This window comes from Bacillus rossius, chromosome 11 (genome assembly GCF_032445375.1).
Source record: "Bacillus rossius redtenbacheri isolate Brsri chromosome 11, Brsri_v3, whole genome shotgun sequence".
Classification (NCBI taxonomy): domain Eukaryota; kingdom Metazoa; phylum Arthropoda; class Insecta; order Phasmatodea; family Bacillidae; genus Bacillus; species Bacillus rossius.
Window position 1 is genome coordinate 21246455 of NC_086338.1, and position 26287 is coordinate 21272741.

The 26287-nt window shown below is 38.5% G+C and overlaps 1 protein-coding gene across 6 annotated transcripts in view; it reads right to left on the reverse strand.

The window, feature by feature from the left end:
• Nucleotides 1–26287, reverse strand: part of LOC134536685 (RING finger protein nhl-1) — a 382369-nt gene that overhangs the window by 119403 nt on the left and 236679 nt on the right. Inside the window, exon 2 of one of the 6 annotated variants that reach the window (XM_063376532.1) lies at nt 22376–22544. The exons of the other annotated variants lie outside the window; for them this stretch is intronic. The gene's annotated coding sequence lies outside the window, so the exon portion shown is untranslated. The remainder of the gene's footprint in view (nt 1–22375; nt 22545–26287) is intronic. 6 annotated transcript variants of the gene reach the window in all.

The following is a 26287-nucleotide window of genomic DNA, read 5'->3' on the forward strand; positions in this document are numbered from 1 at the left end:
CCAACGAAAAGGAAGCACATTTGGAAGCACCGACAACGAAAAGGCAGCACCGCCAAAGAAAAGACAGCACATTTGGAAGCACCGACAACGAAAAGAAAGCACCATCAACGAAAAGGCCGCACCGCCAACGAAAAGGAAGCACATTTGGAAGCACCGGCAAAGAAAAGGCAGCACCGCCCACGAAAAGGAAGCACATTTGGAAGCACCGACAAAGAAAAGGCAGCACCGACAACGAAAAGGCAGCACATTTGGAAGCACCGACAACGAAAAGGCAGCACCGACAACGAAAAGGCAGCACATTTGGAAGCACCGACAAAGAAAAGGCAGCACCGCCAACGAAAAGGAAGCACATTTGGAAGCACCGACAAAGAAAAGGCAGCACCGCCAACGAAAAGGAAGCACATTTGGAAGCACCGACAACGAAAAGGCAGCACCGCCAAAGAAAAGACAGCACATTTGGAAGCACCGACAACGAAAAGGAAGCACCATCAACGAAAAGGCCGCACCGCCAACGAAAAGGAAGCACATTTGGAAGCACCGGCAAAGAAAAGGCAGCACCGCCCACGAAAAGGAAGCACATTTGGAAGCACCGACAAAGAAAAGGCAGCACCGCCAACGAAAAGGAAGCACATTTGGAAGCACCGACAACGAAAAGGCAGCACCATCGACGAAAAGGAAGCACATTAATTTGTCATTGACTGCAATATTCATTGGTTCCAATATTCATTGGCTCCAATATTCATTGGCTCCAATATTCAATGGCTCCAATATTCATTGACTCCAATATTCATTGGCTCCATCAGTCATTGACACCTACAGTCTTTTGGTTCCAAAAGTCTTTTGGCCCCAAATATATTAGGCTAGAATTCTTCGAGTCTAAGAGACTATGAGACCACATGGCTACAGAACTACGTGACTACAAATCTTCAAGTTTACGAGACTGCGAGGCTACAGAGCTACGAAGCCTCTAGTACACAGGTTTACGTGACTGCGAGGATACAGGACTACCAGTCTGCATGAGTACTTGACTACGAAGCTACTCGTCTACAAGGCTACAATTACAGCATCTGTTTTCGTCAGAATTTTCTCTTTTGCTCCAACTGCACCACCAGCATTATGTTATAAGATTACAAGGCCGCCTGCTTACGTAGCTTCAAGTCTACGAGGATACTTGGATACGTAGCTTCAATTCTACGAGGTCCTAAGACTTCATGACTACGCGACTTCGAGCCATGAGGTTACAAGATTACGTGACTACGAATCTTTATGTTTACAAGACTGCGAGGCTACAGAGCTACGAAGCCTCTAGAAAACGAGTTTACGTGACTGCGTGGATACAGGAATACAAGTCTGCATGAGTTCTTGACTACGAAGCTACTCGTCTGCAAGGCTCCAATTGACACATCTGTCTTCGATGGAATTTTCTCTTTTGCTACATCTACGCCATCAGCATTATGTTATAAGATTACAAAGCTACTTGCTTACGTAGCTTCAAGTCTACGAGGCTCCAATACATCATGACTACGAGACTACGAACCATGAGGTTACGAGACTATGCGATTGCAAGTCTTCAAGGTTACATCATCGCGAGGCTATAGGACTACGAAGCTTCCAGAACGCATGGTTACGAGAATGCATGACTAATTGGCCGCATGGCTACGAAACTTTATGTCTCTGACTGACTACAATAGCACTATTCAGTGGTGAGAGTTAATTTATTTCATGCAAAGGTACTTGCTGCAAGCAGTTCCGCTTTTCAACATCAGATGACGTCATGTTTTGCTTGCAGGTAAAATAATATTTATTTATTTTATGCGGGATGCGGGTTGTTCACTATCGGTCGCATAAGAAGAATGGCATCGATAGTCTTCAAGGAGAAGGAAGTTCGTCCTTCCTGCTAGTGCTTCTCAGATTTCTCACAGTCCGCCATCTTGGATTGCGACGTCACGGCTGCTATCTTGGATGGGTGTGACTTTGACCTTTGACCGAAACCGCAGGAATGATCGCAAGCACACGGATTAACCATCATAATATTGATAAGAATAATGAGGAGCACACGGAGAAAACCATCATAATATTGGCAAGAATAATCAGGAGCACACGGAGAAAAACGACACATGTTTTCTTTGATATCATAAAATTACAGGAAAAAAATATTTAAAAATAAAAATAAATAATATATTAATAAAATTAATAATAATATAATAATAAATTAATAAAAAAATTTAAAATAAAAACAAAAAATACATAAACTGATTCTGCTAGCTTGTAAACTTATCATTGTTGAGCAAAGATAGAGTTCTAGTACAAGCCAGAATTTTATGTATTTTTTTGTTTTTATTTTAAATTTTTTTATTAATTTATTTTTATTTTTAAATATTTTTTTCCTGTAATTTTATGATATCAAAGAAAACATGTGTCGTTTTTCTCCGTGTGCTCCTGATTATTCTTGCCAATATTATGATGGTTTTCTCCGTGTGCTCCTGATTATTCTTATCAATATTATGATGGTTAATCCGTGTGCTTGCGATCATTCCTGCGGTTTCGGTCAAAGGTCAAAGTCACACCCATCCAAGATAGCAGCCGTGACGTCGCAATCCAAGATGGCGGACTGTGAGAAATCTGAGAAGCACTAGCAGGAAGGACGAACTTCCTTCTCCTTGAAGACTATCGATGCCATTCTTCTTATGCGACCGATAGTGAACAACCCGCATCCCGCATAAAATAAATAAATATTATTTTACCTGCAAGCAAAACATGACGTCATCTGGTGTTGAAAAGCGGAACTGCTTGCAGCAAAAACCTTTACATAAAATAAATTAACTCTCACCACTGAATAGTGCTATTGTAGTCAGTCAGAGACATAAAGTTTCGTAGCCATGCGGCCAATTAGTCATGCATTCTCGTAACCATGCGTTCTGGAAGCTTCGTAGTCCTATAGCCTCGCGATGACGTAACCTTGAAGACTTGCAATCGCATAGTCTCGTAACCTCATGGTTCGTAGTCTCGTAGTCATGATGTATTGGAGCCTCGTAGACTTGAAGCTACGTAAGCAAGTAGCTTTGTAATCTTATAACATAATGCTGATGGCGTAGATGTAGCAAAAGAGAAAATTCCATCGAAGACAGATGTGTCAATTGGAGTCTTGCAGACGAGTAGCTTCGTAGTCAAGAACTCATGCAGACTGGTAGTCCTGTATCCTCGCAGTCACGTAAACCTGTGTACTAGAGGCTTCGTAGCTCTGTAGCCTCGCAGTCTCGTAAACTTGAAGATTCGTAGTCACGTAGTTCTGTAGCCATGTGGTCTCATAGTCTCTTAGACTCGAAGAATTCTAGCCTAATATATTTGGGGCCAAAAGACTTTTGGAACCAAAAGACTGTAGGTGTCAATGACTGATGGAGCCAATGAATATTGGAGTCAATGAATATTGGAGCCATTGAATATTGGAGCCAATGAATATTGGAGCCAATGAATATTGGAACCAATGAATATTGCAGTCAATGACAAATTAATGTGCTTCCTTTTCGTCGATGGTGCTGCCTTTTCGTTGTCGGTGCTTCCAAATGTGCTTCCTTTTCGTTGGCGGTGCTGCCTTTTCTTTGTCGGTGCTTCCAAATGTGCTTCCTTTTCGTGGGCGGTGCTGCCTTTTCTTTGCCGGTGCTTCCAAATGTGCTTCCTTTTCGTTGGCGGTGCGGCCTTTTCGTTGATGGTGCTTCCTTTTCGTTGTCGGTGCTTCCAAATGTGCTGTCTTTTCTTTGGCGGTGCTGCCTTTTCGTTGTCGGTGCTTCCAAATGTGCTTCCTTTTCGTTGGCGGTGCTGCCTTTTCTTTGTCGGTGCTTCCAAATGTGCTTCCTTTTCGTTGGCGGTGCTGCCTTTTCTTTGTCGGTGCTTCAAAATGTGCTGCCTTTTCGTTGTCGGTGCTGCCTTTTCGTTGTCGGTGCTTCCAAATGTGCTGCCTTTTCGTTGTCGGTGCTGCCTTTTCGTTGTCGGTGCTGCCTTTTCGTTGTCGGTGCTTCCAAATGTGCTGCCTTTTCGTTGTCGGTGCTGCCTTTTCTTTGTCGGTGCTTCCAAATGTGCTTCCTTTTCGTGGGCGGTGCTGCCTTTTGTTTGCCGGTGCTTCCAAATGTGCTTCCTTTTCGTTGGCGGTGCGGCCTTTTCGTTGATGGTGCTTCCTTTTCGTTGTCGGTGCTTCAAAATGTGCTGTCTTTTCTTTGGCGGTGCTGCCTTTTCTTTGTCGGTGCTTCCAAATGTGCTGCCTTTTCGTTGTCGGTGCTGCCTTTTCTTTGTCGGTGCTTCCAAATGTGCTTCCTTTTCGTTGGCGGTGCTGCCTTTTCTTTGTCGGTGCTTCCAAATGTGCTGCCTTTTCGTTGTCGGTGCTGCCTTTTCGTTGTCGGTGCTTCCAAATGTGCTGCCTTTTCGTTGTCGGTACTGCCTTTTCGTTGTCGGTGCTTCCAAATGTGCTGCCTTTTCGTTGTCGCTGCGGCCTTTTCGTTGTCGGTGCTTCCAAATATGCTGCCTTTTCGTTGTCGGTGCTGCCTTTTCGTTGTCGGTGCTTCCAAATGTGCTGCCTTTTCGTTGTCGGTGCTGCCTTTTCGTTGTCGGTGCTTCCAAATGTGCTGCCTTTTCGTTGATGGTCCTTCTATTTTTAATGTTGTTTTGACTCTGGTATTATAGTAAGTGGTTCTTGATTTGACTGGCGTATTATTCCATCCGGTGCATGTATATAAGCGAGTCCTAGACAGCAGGTCGCTCAGTTTGTTACTGTCGTCGACGGTGTAAGGATCACCTAGATTATTTCATCTGGTGAATAAGTCGCGTAATTACCTGTTCTTGAGAACTCGATGGCATATTTACCGACTTTAACGTCGTACTCGATGGACGTTGTATCATCGTCTACGGGAACCTTGACGACAGCGACGACAATGGTGGAGCAGATCCCGTTGGCAACGACGACGATGTCAACATTGGAGGAGATTTCAACAGATGTGATACCACCAGCAGAAGATAGCTTAATGACTACTGAGCTGGATGTGCAGGAAACCACGACGATCGACGATACGACCTCGATGGAGACTTCAATGGATGCTGATTTGACAACTAGCGAACATCGGTGCTGTTACTGTGACAAGATTTTCTCAAACAACAGCAATGCTCGGCGACACGAGAGGAGCGAATGTGCCAAGAACCTATATCGTAAAATGTTTGTTTGTGAGAAATGTCATAAGCAGTTTGCCAGAAAAGATAATATGAAAACGCACATGAAGGCATGCAAAGATCCTGCTGTGCGGCAGAAAGTAAAGGTTTCGGCGCAACAACGATGCATCGATGTGCATAAGAGAATGCCTGGAAATGGTACTACTGTTGCAACGCCTGTATCTGGATCGGGTCTGAAAGGATCGTCTTCATCACCACGGTATCCTTGCAGCTACTGCGATACGTCGTTCGCATTTTACCATGATGCACGAAGACATGAGCGGAGCAAATGCGCGAAGAATCCTTCTCGCATGAAGTTTCGATGTGATTAGTGCCTTAAATGGTTTACTCGAATTGACAGTTTGCGACATCATGCGAAAAAATGTAAAGGTGGAGTCTGTGCTCCTACTGCTGAACTACCTGCCGACATTTCGACTCCTCGCTTTAGATTGGAGACACGAAAGCGTACAACCAAAAAAACAGATGCCCAGCAACCGATTGTTATGACGTCTGAACATGGAACTAAACCTAAGACTGTGTTCGTAGCATTACAAGTGAACGATAATGGCTTCTACTTGGCGCAGTCTGCATTTCGTGGAACGTTGAAAGACTACTATTATCTAAATACGTTCGGTGAGTCGAAGGACATTTGTAATTTTCTTGACGATATCAAACAGAAGATAATTAATCAGCTTACTGATGATGTAGCAACAAACGGACCTTTGAAATATAACTTGTGGTTGGACTGTATATATGGAAAGCCATATCCGTTCGATGACGAAGTGAAGAAGTGTGCATTCAAGACATCTGCTGCAGTAATTTACAGTTCTAACGATGTGAAGCAAACTGTTAAAAACGGTATCCAGAAACTCTGTCAAGAAGAGGTGGACTATGTCTGTAAAGGTTCTGGCTGGACTCTGTCTAGTATAAACCGATTGGAGCTAAGAATTAGTCATTTCACACCGCTGCGGAACTAAATGATTATAAGATTGTTGGCTTTCGTAAGTGATCCTGTAGTAGAATAGAAATTATGTAATAAATATTATGTTTGTAAAAGAACTTGCGGTGTTTAATTCCTCGAACCTGTTACTATTATGTTAAATTGATGATATATTTAATTTTTTTTGCATCATCCTAGATCGTACCAAGGATCTTAGTCGATCTAATTAATCAGTATATTGATCGGAAATTTATTTAATGATTTCTGAACTTTTTCCCGGATCTCTAGCATTAAAATTACACATTTCCAATATGGTGGTCTTGATGTCTGATAGGATGTTGGTAGTAGAGGATTTAAAGTCTCTTTAAGAATGTTGAACATGGTTTATTTAAATTATTTTTTTTACATAAGATTAAACATTATTGCAACGATCGGGTATCGAACCGAGGACGGGAATCGATCGAATCAATATGTAAATTAATGAGTGATTTATTTAATGAATTTTGGAACTTTTCCCGAATTTCTAGCTAAATAATTACGGATTTTCAAGATGGCGGCCAAATGACAAGATGGCGGATGTCACAGTAATAAATGATTACTGCACTCTTGCGGATACGAATTAAACTAACATGTCATCGGTGCACTCTAGCCGACGATACAATGATGATGGCTTCCAGCATCGAAGACAAGATGGCGGCCATGACGTCATACTAGATGATGAAAAAAAGTGGTGGGAGTCAGTATGCCTGCAGCCACCTCGGGGGAAGGATCGGTCGCCATTTTTATTTTTTTTGCACTCGTCGGTTTCGAACCGAGGACTCCGAGCTCCGTGTCGTAAATGTTTTTTTTTTAAATATTTTATTAAAAATTTTATTATTTAATTTGTTTTATGCATTTTAAATTTTTTTTCATTAAAATCGGATAATAAATTTAAAGATGGCGGCCGTAACGGAAATTGCAACGATGACGTCATAATTCAAGATGGCGGTCATGGTATCCTTATTCCTAGAAATGGCTTAACTGAGGCTTGAGTTAAGGATGCTTAAGCCAGTTTTAGGAATTTTCAGCCGCTGGGATTTTTAAGGACTAAAAACGGGAATTTTTCCCTCGAAACAGGAAATTTTTCCCTCGAAATGAGAAATTTTTAATTTGTGGAATTGTTGAGATTTTTTGGCGGAACTTTTTTCCACAGAAATGGAAATTTTGGCGATTTTTGAGGAATTTTGGGCAAATTTTGCCCAATTTTGGCGGATTTTGGCGATTTTTGAGGATCAAATTCAAGGTCAAGGTCAAAGGTCAAGGTCACAACCATCCAAGATGGCCGTCGTGACGTCAGAGATGGACGTGACGTCAGAGATGTGGATCGGCACCAAGCACCAGCGCCTGGCGCCTGATCTCGGACCGGCTATCCTATACTACTCGCGTGCCTGGGCGGATTACCCCCTCCACTCATCAATCCACGCGCATCGTCCAGCCTCGGGCTATTACCTCCATCAGCGGTCCAGGAATCATGGGCCTACAGAGGCCGCCGCGTGGAGTTGCGTGAATAGGCGTCACCCTTCTGTATGTTTCGGGCGTCGAGTCGGCCCGGGAGGATGCGAATATTGCAGTCGCTCCAGTACCATTCTGGAAAGACGGCCCACTTATATAAAAGGGCAACGCCATTCTCCGCGGGAGTTCCGCGACAGTTCCAAGTTCCGAGAGATTTCCAAGAGTTCGAAGAGTTCCGCAAGTGAAGAGGATTTAGACATCGGCGAAGAGTGTGAGAGATCCCGTCGATAGTGGTACGACGTGGAGTGACGGGATCGAGAGAGTGCGACTGAGTGGTGCGAGACTGTGTGTGGACAGGCGCAAGGTAAGGTGCGAGCCACTGTTGAGCCTGGCTCCAGTGAGGAGTGTAAACTGTGGACTGGACAGACATTGAATGACTTGCGAAAATACATCTTTTAGTGCCAGTGATTGGTGATCGAACATTTTTAAATCAAATTATTTATTAGTAGGTAATGTAAATGTTAGTAATTAATAAAACTTTAATAAAACCTAATTGGGCTATCCCTTACGAACCGAGTTCTCCCCACATAGGTCGTAACAATATGATATACCAAATAAGATAATAATGTAAATTTTTTGACCTGCAATCACTTTTTTTCATCCCTTGCACTATAACGTGTTCGTATAATAATTTTCTTTGCATCAAGTTTTGACATATATTAAGGTGGTTTAAAATATATTTCAATGAATTTGATATATATTTTTTTAAATGTCAACTGCTGATTTACGGTACCTACTAATTCGTTTCATTTAAAATTATTTCAGCCAAAGTCTACGATGATGTTTAGGATTTATACAAAAGATTATAACATATTTGATAATAAATCTATTAAAAAAAGTAATGATATTTTTTTTTTACTTTCAAAACTTATTTCCACCGCTTGAAGTAATGATTGATTGGATAAAAATTTATCATCACGAAAGTTTTGTTCAATATTTATAAAGTAAAAAGGAAATAAGACTGGGTTCGATCCTCTACATCGTAGGAAAATGTTTTATTAATTTTTCTTATCCCAACCTCGGGTTTTTTCAAACCCTGCAATAATTGTTAGTTTTATCATAACTGTTAAAAAATTTTTTTAGATGATAATTATAAGATTTACAAACACTATTATCGAATTCGTTGGTGTGCTTACAAGCGGAAATATGATTTATTTTTGTCCTCCAACCCTTGTTTTTTCCAATCCCATTCAGTTATGTTTGGTCGTAAAAAAACTTATTCAGACAACGATTTTTAGTATTACTTCTACGTATTATAATATGTTCGTACTGACCCTCCATATTATGAAAATAACAGCAATTTTTCGGTTTTTCAAAAAACCTTCCCCATTTCTATTTTTTAGTGGAAAATGGCTCACTAACGAATACGATCGAGATTTTCCACAATTAGCTTTTGTGTATAAGTTACTACGGTATTTTTGAAAAATTTCGGCACTTACCGTGTCCACAAAATTGCGATATATATTTAGATATATTTACATTTAGATTTAGAGTTAACGATGGCTTTTTGGATCTATGTACCACGAAACGAAAAAATTATATACAAATTTTCCTAAAGTCGCACCGGGTTCAAAATTCAGTGTGATTTTTGTGCTTGAATTGTCATAAGTTCTCGTTTTTATTTGGGGGTAGATATTTAATTTTTTTTATTTTTTCCTTTTCAATATATTTACCTTAACTTGAAAGAAATATTAAAAATAAGGAAAAACTTAATCATTTGAGTTTTTAATAAAACATGTTTTCTAATAATTTAATATTTATTTCATGTGTTCATTATAATACTGGAACATATCGCCAAATGACATATTTGCTAAATAGAACTCTACAATCACCATCTGTATATTTGGGTGAGTACCATTTAATATGCTGTAGACACTATCAAAATAATTATCTTTCGGGTTTCGTGTGTGTGTGTGTGTGTATTCCCACAGCTGTGTAATTTTTCAGAATTCTGCTGTGAATGGCGTGTATGTTGATAAAAAAAGACTTCTTAAAACAATTGTAAGTATAAAACTAAGAACTGAACGTTTCTAATCACACTTATTACATATAATTAATTAGTGTCTGCTTGTATGTAATAAATGTTTAACACTGTACACATCTGAATGCCATCGATTACACCAAGTAAACACAAAACATAACTTTCAATTCTAAGGTATACTTTTACAAATTAAAAATACTTACGAATTTATTTTCTGCCGTGTATTAAGCTTCTTTGTGTTTTGAGAATAATATTCCGTGAAATTAATACCTAAATTTGACACTACCCATGAAAGATGAGGAAACAACTACTCTTCAATAAGAAATTTAATATTCAATTTTTTTTTTACTTATTCACTAACCAATCTGTCTACCTTGCGTTTTTATGACTGTCATGGGTAATGAGATTATTCTGTATCACCTTTGAAAATTACTTCATAAATTTTTTGGGATTTAGTTGTTTTGAGTACCTTCATGCTCTCGCGTTTATAAACTGAGGGGTTTTGAAATTTTGGATTTCCTGGAGGAGTTTTAAGTGTGTCGTTATGCTACCTACACAACAGTGCATCACATGACATCCCCGCCGAGACTGTCGGCTCGCTGATGTATGCATGTCTGCTCGCTGATGTATGCATGTCGGCTCACTGCTGTGTGCATGTCGGCTCGCTGATGTATGCATGTCGGTACATTCGATAAGCGGCCGGCCCCCAAGGACGTGACAAGTAAGGTGCAGTTTCTAATTTACACAATAGTGCATCTCATAAAGTAGCTTGGCTTCTGGGCTGTGGCCGTGTCCTTGGCGGATAAGTCACCGACGTTTCAGTCGACATTGCAGTCGCCATCATCAGGAAGCAGTATGTAACTGCTCCCTGATGATGCCGACTGCAATGCCGACCGAAACGTCGGTGAATTATCCGCCAAGGACACGGCTAAAACCCGGAAGCCAAGCTTCTTCAGACAATGGCCGTGAAAGCCTGCGCACATATTAATTCATCTCATAAACCAGCTCAAAGTGAATAAATTATTGTTTCATTAATAGCCACTGAATATGCAATATTAAAGAGCACACTTTCCACCCTTCTCTTAAAAGGTGATTAGGCTCCGCCTTCTTGCAATTTCAAATAATTTGATGCTGTTTGCAATATGGCTACAATGCTTATTTTTCTGTTTTGTCATGGCACAGGACTTAGCTTTGGCTGATTGTTGAAGTGAACACTTGTGAAGTCGTGTGAAAGTTGTGATTATTTCCTCACGGTCATTACAGACTAGAGCCTGTTAGTAAATATGCGGATGCACCAAGGTAAATAAGGTTTGGGATGTATGGTTTTTGCCTTGACATGCCAGAAAAAAAGGATTAGTAGTTCAAAATTAGAATTATTGCCAAAATATAAGAAAGACCAAAATTTTGGGGCCTAATTCCCTTCAAACAAGTTTTACGGCGTATTTAGACATAATAAATAAATGTTATTGTAAGTATCACGTTTCTCAAATGACAATTATTACTTAGAATTTTAGGTTTTGAAAAAAGAACTTAAGGGTCCTCAGATAGCGTTAAAATTTATTTTCCGTTATCATCTTTTTTTTTTTGATTATAAGGTAGGGCCTTTCGACCCACCACAAATATACATGTTTCATGTATTCCTGTAGCTCTCTTCTCTCCCCTCCCCCTTGTATCATTGTGGTTACGCCCATGAACGCGACCCACTCCATCTTCGCTGTAAACCGTTTCCCGAAAGACGTCATTGGCCAAGGAGAAGTAAAAATAGAGGCGGCTACTGGGCGAAGCGCAGCGCTGGTAGGGTCTTTGTTCGCTGGCCAGAGAAACCGGCGTTAGGCTTGAGGTGGTTGGAAGCAAAGCGGCTTAAGTAAAAAAATATACATTTGTGTTATGTTTTATTTTAATAGGAATCTGTTTGTAAGGAAATGGAAATTGTTTGGTCCTAAAGGGATACATGTGATGTCTAAGATTTCAGCTGCCGTGTAGAAAGTTCTTCGTAAACTAATAATTATTTTTCTTTTATTGAAAGAAAAGCCTAAAAGCCTCCAAATTATTATACATTTACTTAATGCCCTCTAATAATTATTCTGACCGCCTCATTGCGAAGTCCAATTACTGCCATGAACACTTCGGAATGGACTTTTGATGACAATTCCCACCAACAATTTCTCGTCATTCGTCTTCAAAATAGTCTGCATTACGACTGTTCCAACTGATAACATTAAAGTACAAGTTATTGAACATATCGACTCTTTGTTGACCTGAAGAAAAAAATACACTTTTAAGTATTCAAAACTGCTCACAAGTTCTGCAATGCTGTCTTAAACAGAAGATCCCTGCAAAAGTACGAGAAAAAAATGAACTGAGAGGGCGCTTCCATTGTTAGACTTAGTAAAGAGTTCTCCCGCTAGATAAGATTAGTAAATACCTTCACTAAACAGGTGCCCAAATGCCATAAGTTTGAAGGTTAACGTTTGATCGTAGTATTTCTTTCTCAAACTTTTTTAGTGTTCCGCCTGAAAAGTCGTTTAGACTGATTTAAAAGAACGAAACGCGTGTTAAAAATTTTGTTTCCTGCTTGAAAATTCGGCAACGGAAGCTTAACAAATGCTTCAAAAGGCTTTCATGGAGAATGCTGTGAGCCGCACACATGTTTTCGAGTGGTTTGGGCGCTTTAAACGTGGTGAGATGAGTGTTGAAGACCGTGTTCGCGCCGTTCAACATCTCGAAACGATGAAAACATTGAAATAATCCACCAAAAAAATTAAAGAGTACCGTCGTTTCACGACAAGTCAGTGGAAGACTCCCAACTCCCCCGAGACCAAAAAAAATTAAGACAAGAAAAATTCGAATGTTAAGACGATGATAATTGTCTTTTTTAATTTTAGTGGAAATGCACACCGGAAATTAGTTCCCTCTGCCCATATTGTTAACCACCACTTTTATTTGGACGTTTTAAGACGTTTGCGAGAGGATTGCGGAGGAAACGCCCGGAACTTTGGCGATCAAGTGACTGGTTCCTTCATCAAGACAACACCCCTCCCCCGGCCACACACACCGCCTTACTAGTGAACCGCTATTTGGCCTCTCAGGGGTGGTCTGTCGTTCCCCTCGCTCAGTACTGGCAACACCCAGCCCCGTGCAACATTTTCCTCTTCTCTAGAAAGAAGAAAAATCTAAAATGGCAGCGTTTTGGTGATGTGGAAGCGGTAAAAACAGCTTCGCAAAGGGCACTGGGGCACATCCAAATTGAAGAGATCTAGAAGTGTTTCAAACAGTGGGAAAAAAGACTTGACAAGTGCATCGCATCTAATGGAGAATACTTTGAAGGTAACGAAAATAATTTTGTAAAAAAAGGCAATAAATGAGTTTTTATGACAAAAATTCCTTTTTTAGGGTTCCCCCCCCCCCCCCTCCTTGTACTACACTTTATCTATATGGACACTTAACCGCGAGACATATGGCCATCATTGGATCCTGGCTGCTCACATGGGCAAGTCAGGACTTCATAGTTCTTTGGATGAATCTTGAATTAGGGCAGTTGATTTTAATATTTATTTTTGACATACGCCTTTACTAATTTTGACTGTATGTCATAGATAAAACCCGAAGAACGAACAAAAAAAATTAATACGCAAACACAAAAAACAAACCAATTTCATTTGACATGGGCTGATTTTGACTAATTTTCTGTAGATTTGTGTATTCATATTTCTTTTTCCGTTCTTCCTGTTTTCTATATATTGCAAACGTTGAAACTAGCAATTGCGTACGTCCTCAGGTTGTCAATTACCCTCGAAGATGGATGCAACTTCTCAATCCGAAACGTTGGGCACATTATTTACTTCCTCGAATGTGATCTGAACACAAAAAAGCCAAACGCGCATTTTTAAAACAATATGTCACACCTGTGAAATGAAAGTGATAGATAAAAAATTTGATAACTAAAAATATATAACAAAAGAATGTGTGTTCGTCTTTTGTTTTGTTAAGCTAAAGTTATAGTTAAAAAGATACAGGAAATAGAGAGATAGAGAGTTAGAGATAGGTTTGCACAGATAAAGAGAATATATCATGGTAGATATACATACATATAGAGCTATGGATATAAATAGATATAGAGAGAGATGAGGAGTGATACAAATACATAGAAATAGACAGATAAGTGATATAGGGAAATATTTACCGAGATATATAGATACATGGAGATAGATGTATAAACAGAGCGATAGAGAGATTATATATAGTGTGATTAATAGAGGTACATATATAGAGAGATAGAAAGAGATATGCTTTGTATAAGCCTTTTTTACCTACTTCAAACAAATTACAAAACCATTGAATGACGCATAGCAACCAACGAATGCCGGGCATTAGCCAGTTTATGAAAAAATTCTTAATAACATTGTTACGTATGCCCTGCATACGTACATTGATGACGCGAGCGCAGCGCCTAACCACGTGCTGGATGCAACGTGTTCAACACCAGTTGTCGCGCGCTACGCGTAAAGCATCGGAGCCGCTCGGAAATGCTCGGCGAACTTCGTTGGGCGGGCTTTGTACCGGACATCGGGTGTGCGGCGTGTTCCGGTCTTGTAGGCCCAGAACAATCTCAGATGTTTTTTACCTCGAGTTTCAGAGTATATAAGGCCCTGGGAGAGAGACAGCGGAGAGAGACAGCTCCGAGACGACACCCGAGGCGGGGAGCTGCTGCCCGCGACTGCTACACCGCCTGCCGTCACGCTGCCCGAGCACCTTCGATCCACTTGGTAAGACACTTCTCCGTAAAACAGTTTGCCCAGCTAAGAGCAACAGCGTTAAGACAGCGATACCATTTGGATCAATACTTATAAATTCAGAAGAGGGGCTAGCGTTAAAGGTGGCATGGTTTGGAGATGACGGTGTTTGAGCTTAAAACCACCCAGAAACCACACAAAAAACAGTAACTCCCAGATTCAACAGTCGGAACTAAGTGTCTTTCAGTAATAAATAAACTAACACGTAAATGGAGATAGATACAATGTTACGCAGGTTGGTACTGCGTAACGAGGAAACTCGCCCCTGCGGGCTAGTGGGATACCACCCGCCATACATTGCACGGACTCGGCGCGCGAATTTCAATTGAAGCGCGTTGGATAGCAGATCCTCGGGTCCACTCGTGCCGAATCGCCTTTGATCGGAGCACGTGGACGTGGTCGGAAATTTCCGAGCCGCGTTTCCGATTCAGGATGTCCAGAATATTTCTCGCTGTTTTAGTATGGAGCGCAGCGTGTATATAAGCAGGCTGCAAGCACGAGTTCCACAGAGTCTTCTCTCAACCGGCTGCGTGAATAATGCGGTGACCACGACCCGCACCTTCGATCATCGACGCCGAAAGGCTGCTCGCTGAGGTCTTCAAGCTGCGCACGGATGTCGAAAAAGGCGGTAAGAGAGGCCGCAAATTATACAAGTCAGTTACGGACTTGGTAATAATTCAGTGGTAGCCCAGTAACAATTTGCAAGTTGGCACGGGACTTCGGAAGTAAAAAGTATGTGTCGGACTTTGCAGTAAAATGACCAAGGGGAACATAGAAAATTCCGCCGAGGGTCATGAAGTGGTTTGCGACTAGGAGCATAACAGAGTTCTGCTCAGCAATACTTTAAAAAAAATATATTTTCTCGTTCTATTAATACGGTGAAAATAAAAGGTGCTACTACTTGATTAAAACCTTAAGGGCGTAGTGCAGTGGCATTAGCGGGACTATCAGTCGTGGCGTTTAAGACTACCTATGAACACAAACAAGGAGGTAAATTTTTAATGAAAAACTGTTTTAAAATAATTTCAAGCAACAGCATGTTAGGTGATTTGTCTCCAATTCTCTGCACTAGTATAGTGTTCGTTTTATTACCAAATAGTGTGAATTAAGAGCCGGCGAAAATGTGCAAGTATCAGGGAATCAGCACGGCGGCAGAGGTAGAATAAAGAAATTCGCTCCGTCGATGTTTCCGGTCCGACTGGGGTGATCAGGTCAAGGATCAACGGAAATAAAAAAACACTCGCCACTATCACTTAAACGACATTGAAGATTTTAGCCAATTTTATTTGGGGAGAAGTGTTGAAATTTAAATTGTGTTAGAAATATCTCGTTCCTAAGTCTCTGGTACTGTTAAAACAATGTCTAATTTTGATCTGTAAGTGAAGGTTTAAGTATTTTGTATTAAAAAGAATTTGTAATTATAACTAAAAGAAAAGGGTCCAGTTAGAATTATTTATTGAGGAATAATTCGTGTGGTTATGAGAAAATGTTTAAAAAGTAGTGAATGGTACGTAATTTTGTATAAATTTATTTCAGGTGTTTTGTTGGTAATCGCTGGAACATGAATTGTAGCAGTAATGTGTAACAGCCAACATAATAAGAAAATTTATATTAATGTATGAGGATTATATGTGTTTGTATATTGTGTGAATAAATCTCTGTACATGCCGTACTAAATATGTGTTATACAATGCTCTGTGTTTCCTTAAGCTCTTGTTGCCATTCTAATTTCCAACGACTAGGTAACAACAAGAAGAATTTTGAACATTGAGGAATTTAAACGTTGATCAACTTAGCCGTCCCTCCGTCGCTTGGTTAAGTGATGTTTAATAATTATGTTTTAAAGAATTAATGCCATACTTAAGGGCGTTAACGTAAATGATAAGAGTTTTATATTTGTGTGTTTTAAAATCATAAAACTTGTTTACTATTCTTTTTTAAGAAACTGCACACAAAAGCTTGAACACTTTGTTTCTGAAAGGTTCTCTATTTAGCGATAAGCTATTATAAAATTGGCTGGCTGCTCGCTACCACCTGAGCGGCAGTCTGCAGCGCTTGGCAAGGCTCGCCGTCTTGAACCTGTCTTGGCAGCTTCAGCGCAGCCTCGTTTGCCCACGGCGGCGGCTGCGTCAGAGCGGTCAAAACTGTCGCCTCGCCTCATGCGGTGTCGACATAGCGACGACGCGCCGAACAGTCTCAGTGACTACTCAAACTTATATCCTCTTAAGACTTGCGCACTTCGCCGATGACATTTCACAGATTTGTAGATATAGGATTGCAGAATTTTTTTTTATTATTCGGCAACTGTCTTAATCGCAAAAAAATATATATTTGTACGATTTGAACGAAACTAGTCAATGGATCACGAGTATGGGACGTGTATTTTTCGCGAAATGATTTCGAGACAAGCTGAGAGTTAAAACGCTGCGAATCACTTGTATATCTTGATTGTTAGAGTTCGTTAAGGTACAAAAATATGTAGACTGAAAGAATTCGCGGATTCATTTCACGATAGGCTAATATTAAAATGTTATACCTAATTTCTACGTATTCTATTGGCTAGTAATTATCCGGAGAACTCTGGGCCAATGAGAAACACTCATGCTACTGCGTTGGAAAATCTCGCGAGAGAGCGGCCAGCAAACGAGTGGATGAATTATGCTCAAGCACACGCATAACGTTGGAGCCTAACCAGGATGTCATTGAACTCGCGGAATTTCCCGGTCTCTAGGTACATGTCTACTGTCAACACAACAGCCACGATGCTTCAGTTTGGAAGGAACCGCGTCCTGAATGGCCTGGTCAAAGAAGGCCATCTCTTCTCTTTCAGACGGTCACCAATTGCAAAAAATAAACAGCTGGAACGTATATACTACATTGCTGTATAATGAGCATTCAGATTGATCTATTTGCGAAAAATGCCTGCCCTTTATCACGCTCTGAAGAAGATACTGCCAAAGAAAACATTATTTCAACTTGACGAATGTTATGTGACTGGAGAGTAGGATGGATTGTGGTGGCAGACCATATGGCATATTATTTAGTTTTGAAAAAGATTGTAGAGTAGGGTAGACTGGGAACGATTGTACCAGGGTACGGTCGTGACAGTTGTCGTATTGGCGACACTACAAGGAATACCTTGGGGAGGGGGTGCAAGGGGAGAGAGGAGCGGCGTGCATGTCCGCACGTGTTTCACAGTATTGCGTCAGCCGGCGCGCAGAGTACCACATTACTGTTTTTTCCATGAAAAGTAAGTTTTTTTGTTTGATTTGCTTGTGTGATTTTTGTTTTATTAATACAGATGGACTGATAAGTGTTTTTTCTCGTAAAAACTTAAACATTAGTGGTTAAATGCAGTTATTACTTTGAACTTAGTTTATCCGGTATAGTCATGGCAATTTTTTTTTTTGCAAATGAATGCAATGGGTACGGTTATGCCATATTTTCTGAGTACAGTTGTGACATAAGTAAATATTTTTTTTTTTTTTGCTTTTAGATGGATCAAATGCCAAGGAAAATATAAGCTCTGGTCCCACTTTGAGTGCAAAGATGGTAGTCGCCATTACATTTGTCATAACTGTGAAGAGTCTCACATAGGTCTTAGTAGGTTACTTTTTTAGAAGTTAGAACTTCCTTAGATCTTATTGATTTGGTTTTTGTTGTTGCATGTTCACTTCCACAAATGTTTATTAAAGCTGCTATACAGCTGATTAGAATTTTAGTTAACTATTGGCTGTCACTTTCGACCCCAGGCATTGTCACAACTGTCCTTGGAGTGGAGACGATTATGACTTTTTTTTTTCCTTTTTATTCAAATGGCTCCTACAAGTTAACCTTTGCACTTATAGACAGAATTGTAGTATTTATACGTAGAGAAATGTCCATTTCACTGTTAAACACACCTTGCTTCCCGGTTCCAGCTAACTGGAATACTTACGAAAATATGGGCGATCAAATGAAAATTGGCACAACCGTACTCAGTCTCCCCTATAACTTGGCACTAGAAAATAAATCATATCATACAAGTGCCAGTTAATAGAGACAGAAAACATTTTTGTGCTTATAGAACTTTATTAATTATTCAACATATATGTACTCAGGGAAATTTCATTTTTTAACATTTTTTCCCTCTTGAGATTTGTTCCAACTAAGTTTCATTTAATTTCGTGCTTCTTTTGTAAATGGTTTCTTAGTAGCTCAGTTTCATTAAAATAAAATTGGTGCTAATGAAATAAACATGTCAACGAATACGTTTTATATTTAAGCCTTTGACAAAATAGACCGCGAATGTTTCTGGTATCTTTAAATTATTTCGTCACGAGTTGAACTGAAAAACTTTACAAATTTTTTCTTCAATAAATGATGGGCAGGGACTGTGAAATAACTCGCCGCTCCACATACCTTTAGGCAGGACTACACAATCTTAATGAATGCTCGGGCCAATGACATCCATACATTGGCTCTTGGCTGTGCGAGAAAACAAACTGCTTCAACAATAGTGTGAGTCAAGCCTGTCGCTGAATAGTTGCTCCTTGGTGGGCCTGTATTGTACGATATACGTATACGTAGAGGCATACTTATTACGCGAAAACATTACGAAACTAGCTGAAAATCAGAACACTGTGTCATAGTCTTTGTATCGTGATTGGGTGATTTTCTTCCAGGTACGTCTATACTGTTACAACACCAATCACAGTAATTCAGTGGGGAAGCAAATGCGTTCTGAGTGGCTCCGTCAAAAGAGGAAATGACTTCTCTCGCAGACGGCCGCCATTCACAAGCAATAAACAAGTGGTGTGGTTATACCTCGTTGCCGTCTAATAGGAGTTCAGATAATTTTTGTGAAAAATGACTGTCGACACATATACGTATAGGTATATCGGTTACGTTTACGTACTATACGTACTATTCCTTGACTGCAGGTCTTCTATTGGCTGAATAATTCCACAGGACGTGTGGCAGTAAGATCACTATAGCAGAAAGTGGGTGGAAATGTTTCGCGAAGTATGTTCGTGTCTTACAGATTGAACGGAAGTTACTTTCATAAGCCTCTCTACGAGCAAGAGCCATTTAGTTTCATTTGTAAATTAAATATTTTGCTCACATGAAAAATCTCACAATAAAACTATCGTACGGATAAGGGAAAATAAAAGTTTTAAATAGTAATTATTTTTTTTTACCTGGCAACAAATAAAACTGCAATAAATTTAGGTCCCTAGCAATGTCATAAAAGTTGAGCAATAAAATGGGCTGCTGTTATTTGTTGAAAGAAGCGCGGGTGATTTTCAATTTCACACAAAACTATTTTACTAAAAGAAATTTAATTTTCAATCATTTCAATTTTAAGTTGCATAGACTACGGCTCAGGAAATCGTGATGACGATGTTCAAGAATTTGACTATTACCGTTCCTTTATAGATGGTTGTTTCACTGTTATTCTATTGTTTCGGAATTTATTTTGCAACTATGATTTAAGATGACTATATCTAGTGTTTACGAGCCAATTAAATAAAGTCCGACGATGAAATTAAAATTATGAAATTCCTTTTTTTTTTAGCTACATTTGGTATAAGAAATTTTAATGTTAACTTAAGAATGTACGCGAAACTATAATTGAGCTAATTAAAAATGTTAAAACATCGAAACAGTACTTTTTCTTCTCAGTACGTATAAATAAACAAAAATTATATTTCTAAAAAAAAAATTATTTTGACAATGACGAGATTTGAACACGTTAATTATGTGTGAAGGTAATATGTAGAGACCGGAATAATACGCGGGTTCAATGACCTCCAGGATAGACTCGCTCCACTATCCTCTACAACCTCGGGCGAATGCCAACTGTTCATTGGCTGCTGACTTGTGAGTCGTCTCGACTGGGTGGCCTGTGATTCGACACTTCTATGAGTGAGGGTCTCTAATTGGCCCTCAGTCCTCCAGATCAACAAAGAACCAATGGCAGAAGCAGCACTAAGGTATAATTATTTCAATTGTAGGATTTCACGAAATGGATCCGCGAATTTTTCAGGTCTCTAGTAATGTTATTATCATTCAAAACTTTCATGTAATTAATTTCATTCATTTAGTACTGTATTTAATGTACACTAAATTGTTTTCTTTCTAAAAATAATTAAATAATTTAGTAGAATTACACAGCGTAATAATAAGCATTTTTGTCGACTCCAACAATTTTTTTATTTAGCGTAACATGATTTTAAAATAACATAAATTATTCATAATCTAAAACGAAGTCTAGATTCTGGTGATACAAACCGACAAGTTGCTTTCAAAGGCATTTCGTGTGCACATGTTTAAAACAAGGAAATGGTAAAATATAATTTTCCCCACGCAGGGTGTTCGGAAACTTCTGAGCATAAAATAAATTGTATGCAGGGAATTCAAACACAAGAAGTTTTTGATCATAAACATATGTATGCGAAGATATAAGCGTGGACAGCATTAGGCATATTTGAAATTCGCGCACATCCATGCATCACTGTATTGTCTGAAATGGCATGAGGTCGTAACCCCATGTGACAAATGAGCCAGGAGACGGGTCGGGCGCACACATTTAGATTGACGTCACACGCACTATCTACCAACACGGTGGGTGGCTGGTTGTGGTACATTCACACGCTTGGCTTTCGGTGATCAGCACAGTGCCGACTGTCAGAACGGTTCTGTGATTACTAGAGACAGTAAAAATTCGCGGGTTCAAGTCATGATATACTATCATCTAAACAACTGTATCTATATATTACTTCTGTGATTGACTCACAGTTTATCTGAAGGACTTTGAGCCAATGATAAACCTTAAACCAAAAGAGTATCTAATCGCAAGCGTCCCAGTTGACAGGTGTCACGAGTCAATAGCCAATGAGCAGGTGGCATTTGCCTGAGTGTGTAGAGGATTGTAGAGTCTACCCTAGAGGTTATCGAACTCGCGAATTTTTCCAGTCTCTAGTGATTACAGATTTTATGAATACCTAAAGACCGGAAAAATTTGCGATATCAATGACCTGTAGGATATACTTCATGATCCACTATGCACGCGAGAAAATTACATTTGCTCATTGGCCACTGACTCGTCACACCTGATAACTGAAGCGCTGGTGAATCGATACTTCTTTTGTTGATGGTTTTTCATTGGCCTAGTATCATTCAGATAAACTGTGGCCCAATCACTGATGCGGTAAAAAGGCAAACGTTTTTGGATTCTAGACCATCACGAAATGAATCCGCAAATATTTCCGGTCTGTATGAATACCAAATGGCATTGCTGAGTTTCATATTCGTAGAGAGGCCCGATATGCTCATTGTGTGCTAAAAGGCGAAAGTAATTACATCAGAGACAATGCACATTTCCCGAGGCATCTTTCACCACAGAAGTGTACTGAGTAGGGAAACCTCCAAAAATGTTAACCAGCGTCAGGTGAAATTGTAATTTTGTACAACGAACGCTGAAAGCTAGTGCGCATGACTTAACGCTACGTCCTATTCCCCAATGGTACGCAAACGGAGACGGATCACGTAAAAGTAGACGGATTCCCCGGAATATTTCACTATCGCGTCCGCTCCTTCCTCAATGCACAGAAACATAACAAAATTGCAAGAAACGAGAATGCATTTCTAGGTTACGAAATAATAATTTAATTAAAAAAATGTTATTCTTCGAGAAACAACCACACGCAGAATTAGCATATGTAACATAATAAAACTACAAAGTAATAATAGAACATAAACCACCCTGTTTATGCCACTTAAATGACCCAGAATTTAAAAAATAAAATAAAATAAATTTTTCCAGAAAGGTGTGAGTATATAGTTTGAAGGTATTTTATTTTATTATTTATTCTTTTATTTCATTTTAAGTTGTTTATGTGTTTTATCGGACAGGCAGTCTACAGCGGGACTCACTTGCATCAAAAGGCTGGTAGGTGCTGGCCCACAATCGTGGATTCTCGCTAACAAGTGTGTGGGTTGGCGCGCCGGCGCCGCAGACAGGTGGGGGTAGCAGTCGCAGCTGGCCGAGTCACGATCATGTTCTCTCTCTCCCACTATCCTCCGTGGCTCGGGCGAACAGCGACTATCAACAAGCGAACCACGTGGTTCTGTTTCAGCGCCACTCTCTACCGCAGCCCAATCATCAACGAGAAAAGGGGGTTGTCTGTAAAATCGGTTTAGGGACGATAATTTTACGTGGTAACGTCATAACTCATAAGAAAACATTGATGAAATATTGCATACTTTTTAATTTTCAAATATTATTTACAGTATTAAAAAATTTAATTTGAATAATTTGTTTAAATATAATCACGAACAATTAGTTAAAAAGCCCGTCTCAACCTGTTTGACATTAGAGAAGATTTTCTCGCACGGTGGTTGACCGGTTCTTGCACGCTCGACTCAGGCGGAACGTGACTATGAGTCATGCTTTTTCGTGCGTGCAGCCAGCGTTCATCGATTTATAAGAAGTTTTCATGTCAAAAAAGCATATTTTTTAAACATCGGGTTTGCAGCCAAATTTCAAATACCGTGTTCGTTTATGGATCACAGAGAAAAGTACATAGATAAACTATAATGCCATCAAACATTACACTCAATTTAAAATATTTTAAAATAAAGTAAGGAATTTGATTTTCACGTGTACTCTCATTGTTTGCCAAAAATAATTACTAATGGAATATATTTACTTTCATTTTTTATTGTTTGCTCATAATTTCGTCAGGTATAAATGTTAATTAAAAGTAATGATTAAATGTGATATATTTTCAAGGTTATCTCCAAAATATGTATCTTAAGTCAATGATTAGTTAAAAGTATTTTTTAAAAATATTTCGTATTTATTGTTAAACAGCGCGGCGATATACAACCTACAAATGTGGCTTACATTGGCCAAACCTACGAACTTCTCTCATGTCAAATGCCACTAAGGAGTTAATAATACAGGCATTTATAAAGGAAGAAATATTTATCTTTATAGGTATCAAAACCCGTTTTATTTTAATATTTGGTCATAGAACTTGAGGCAGGTTTGATTCATAAATTTTTCTGACTGAAAAATAATATATTACCTTACATACAAGCGTTTGAATTTTTATGCTTTTCAATAAATCTTACTTATTTTATTTGTTAAAATTACAAATAAAAGTTTTTACTTAAATTTTGTTATTTATTAAACGTAAAATAATTACTAAATAAATACTATCAAACTTAAAACACGATTCTGGTAAGTATCTACAGTATTGTCATCATTGCAACTTTAAGTTACTTCTCATCGCAAGGATGATATACTCATTAATACTTTTTCTTTTTGTTCTACTAAACTCATTTCTTTATTGTCTTAATATTTGTATTGAATTCTTGATTTATTTTTGTTCGATATCCAAAAAATAATAAAATTATTATCCTAGATTTTCTTGAAATCTGTATCACATTCACGAAAACCATATAATTTACACTTGAATGTTTAAAGCTAAAAATAAACTGCAAGTGTTTCATAGAATAGTTTCCTTCAAAATAAATGTTCTTGTTTTCAATTCACAATGCATTTTTTGTTTTAAATTAGAATTGTAACAATTTCTTGACCATTACATAGTACTTTTTAAATTTTCAAACCCTATATTGGTGCTTGGCTAAAACTCAATTAGTGTAGGTTTCCTGAGGAAATCGCCACAAGACCGCACTACTTCAATCCCTATATCTATTGTAAGTACTACTTCACAGTCCTGATCACAGCAAGTATTATTATACGCCCAAATTCCAAATGCCAGTATTTTTTTAAGTGGTATCATAAATAAGCAGTTACTGAAAAATATCTGGGACGGAGGAATAAGCGATAACGTTTAAAATTAATAAAATATATTGCTATGTCTTTATTGAGACAACTTTGCCTATGTAACATTTATGAAATACTTTTAACAAAATAACATTTTTATTTCAGTTTCAAGACAAATATGTAATTATGTCTTGCAATATATGGAATTGAATCAATCGAACCACTTCTGTGTATTTTTGAAGTAAATTATGAAAATATTCTACACTGGCAACTATAAATATTAGAGTAAGCAACTGTTGAATTGCTTTATTGTGACGCAGTGATGTAGAATAATTAAAGTTTTCCAATGAAATGCCATTCATATTCAGAAGTTTAACAAGCTTCACACTCGGAGAGCTTGAAGTTAGCCACCGCGCGATGGACTCGCACATGTCCGCAGAGTACACTCGCGTGTCACTCGGCTCTTCAGTCCTTCAACCAGCTGCCCCCCCCCCCTTCCTTGGTGGAAGATCCAACCCACAAGCCATAACCATTCAAAGAGAGTACCCCATAGGAGTCAAATCCCCGCTGCTCAGCCAGCTACCCGCTGACCTTGACTGGGTCAAGAGGTCTTCGTGCCTGCAGGACATCTGCCCTGGCTGGAGAGAAGTTCCGACCTGACGGACTAGGGTCAAGCGGACTGGATAAATAAGTGGTCCCGCGCACATACAGGGGCATCAAGAAGAACGCTGGTTACAAATTATCCAGTGATTTTTGTTCATTTGGGTTTACCTTTCGAAAATTAACGGGGTATGATTTCACTTGCATTGAGCATGTAAACATAAGTATTATCTCATTATATCACAATAGCATTCAAAAACTTGTTAAGTCAACAGCAAGAAACCCCTTCTTTCTTACACCTGCCTGTTTGCCTTGTTCACATCGGAGCACGGGACCAGGATGTCGGATAACGGTGTTGTTTTTACGAAGATTCAGTTATTTGAAATAAGAAGATCTCTAAGTTTATATAAGGTAATATATTCGTTCAAATGTCAGTACAATTACTGAATTTTTTAATAGTGCAGATAAAAATCATTAATAATTAATTTAATTGTTTTCTATGTGTAAAGTGTTACAAAAAAGGTTTGTTAAAAAAATCTGTTACCCCCAATTAATTCAATATTAAGAAAGCGTCAATATTTGTAGTGACTATATGGTCATTAAAAATACTATATCGATGCTTGGTGTTCTATCTTACATACTTATCCAATTATTTTAATTAAATTAGTTGTTCAGTTCCAACTACAAAAAATAACTTTCGGCTCTGTCTACGGGCGTAGGTAGATTTTGATGTACCTTTTTATTCTGAAAATATTTGGATACTTCTATAAAAATCTAGAACATTATTTTAACTAAATATACATCACGTGTTTATGTTCTCTTTTATTACAACATTATCTATTAATTTTTTTTGTTATTTTCAATGCAGCGAAAATATTAGGAATATTTTTTAATTAATATATACACAGGAACGAATTTCATATTGCATGCCAAATAAAGTAATTATTTCAAGTTTTTCACTTGAAAATACTATTTTTCATCCCTTGCACTATTAAAGTGGTCATATAACATTTTCTTTACACCAAATTATAAGAAAATATTAAGATTGTTTAAAATAAATTCAAACGAATTTGAACTAAGAAAGTTTTGAATTGTTTAAATTTAAAATCCTGTATTTACGCTAATAATACGTTTCATGAAAAATTGTTTCAGCACAAGTTTTATATGAAGTTTAGGATTTATATGATAAATTATAACGGATTTAATAATATATCTATACAAAAATCTTTTTGATAAATTTTTGTTTTCAAACCTTGTTATTTCTACCTCTTGCATTAATGGTTGGACATATAAAACATATATTTGGACGATTTGTTGCTACTATTTAGATGTTTAAAAAAATTGTATTTAATAGTGTACAAGGTAAGGATTTTATGACTTTTTTATTTTAAAACTTTTTTTATACCTTGCAGCAAAAGTTCGTCTTATTAAAAATTGTTTCAGACTAAATT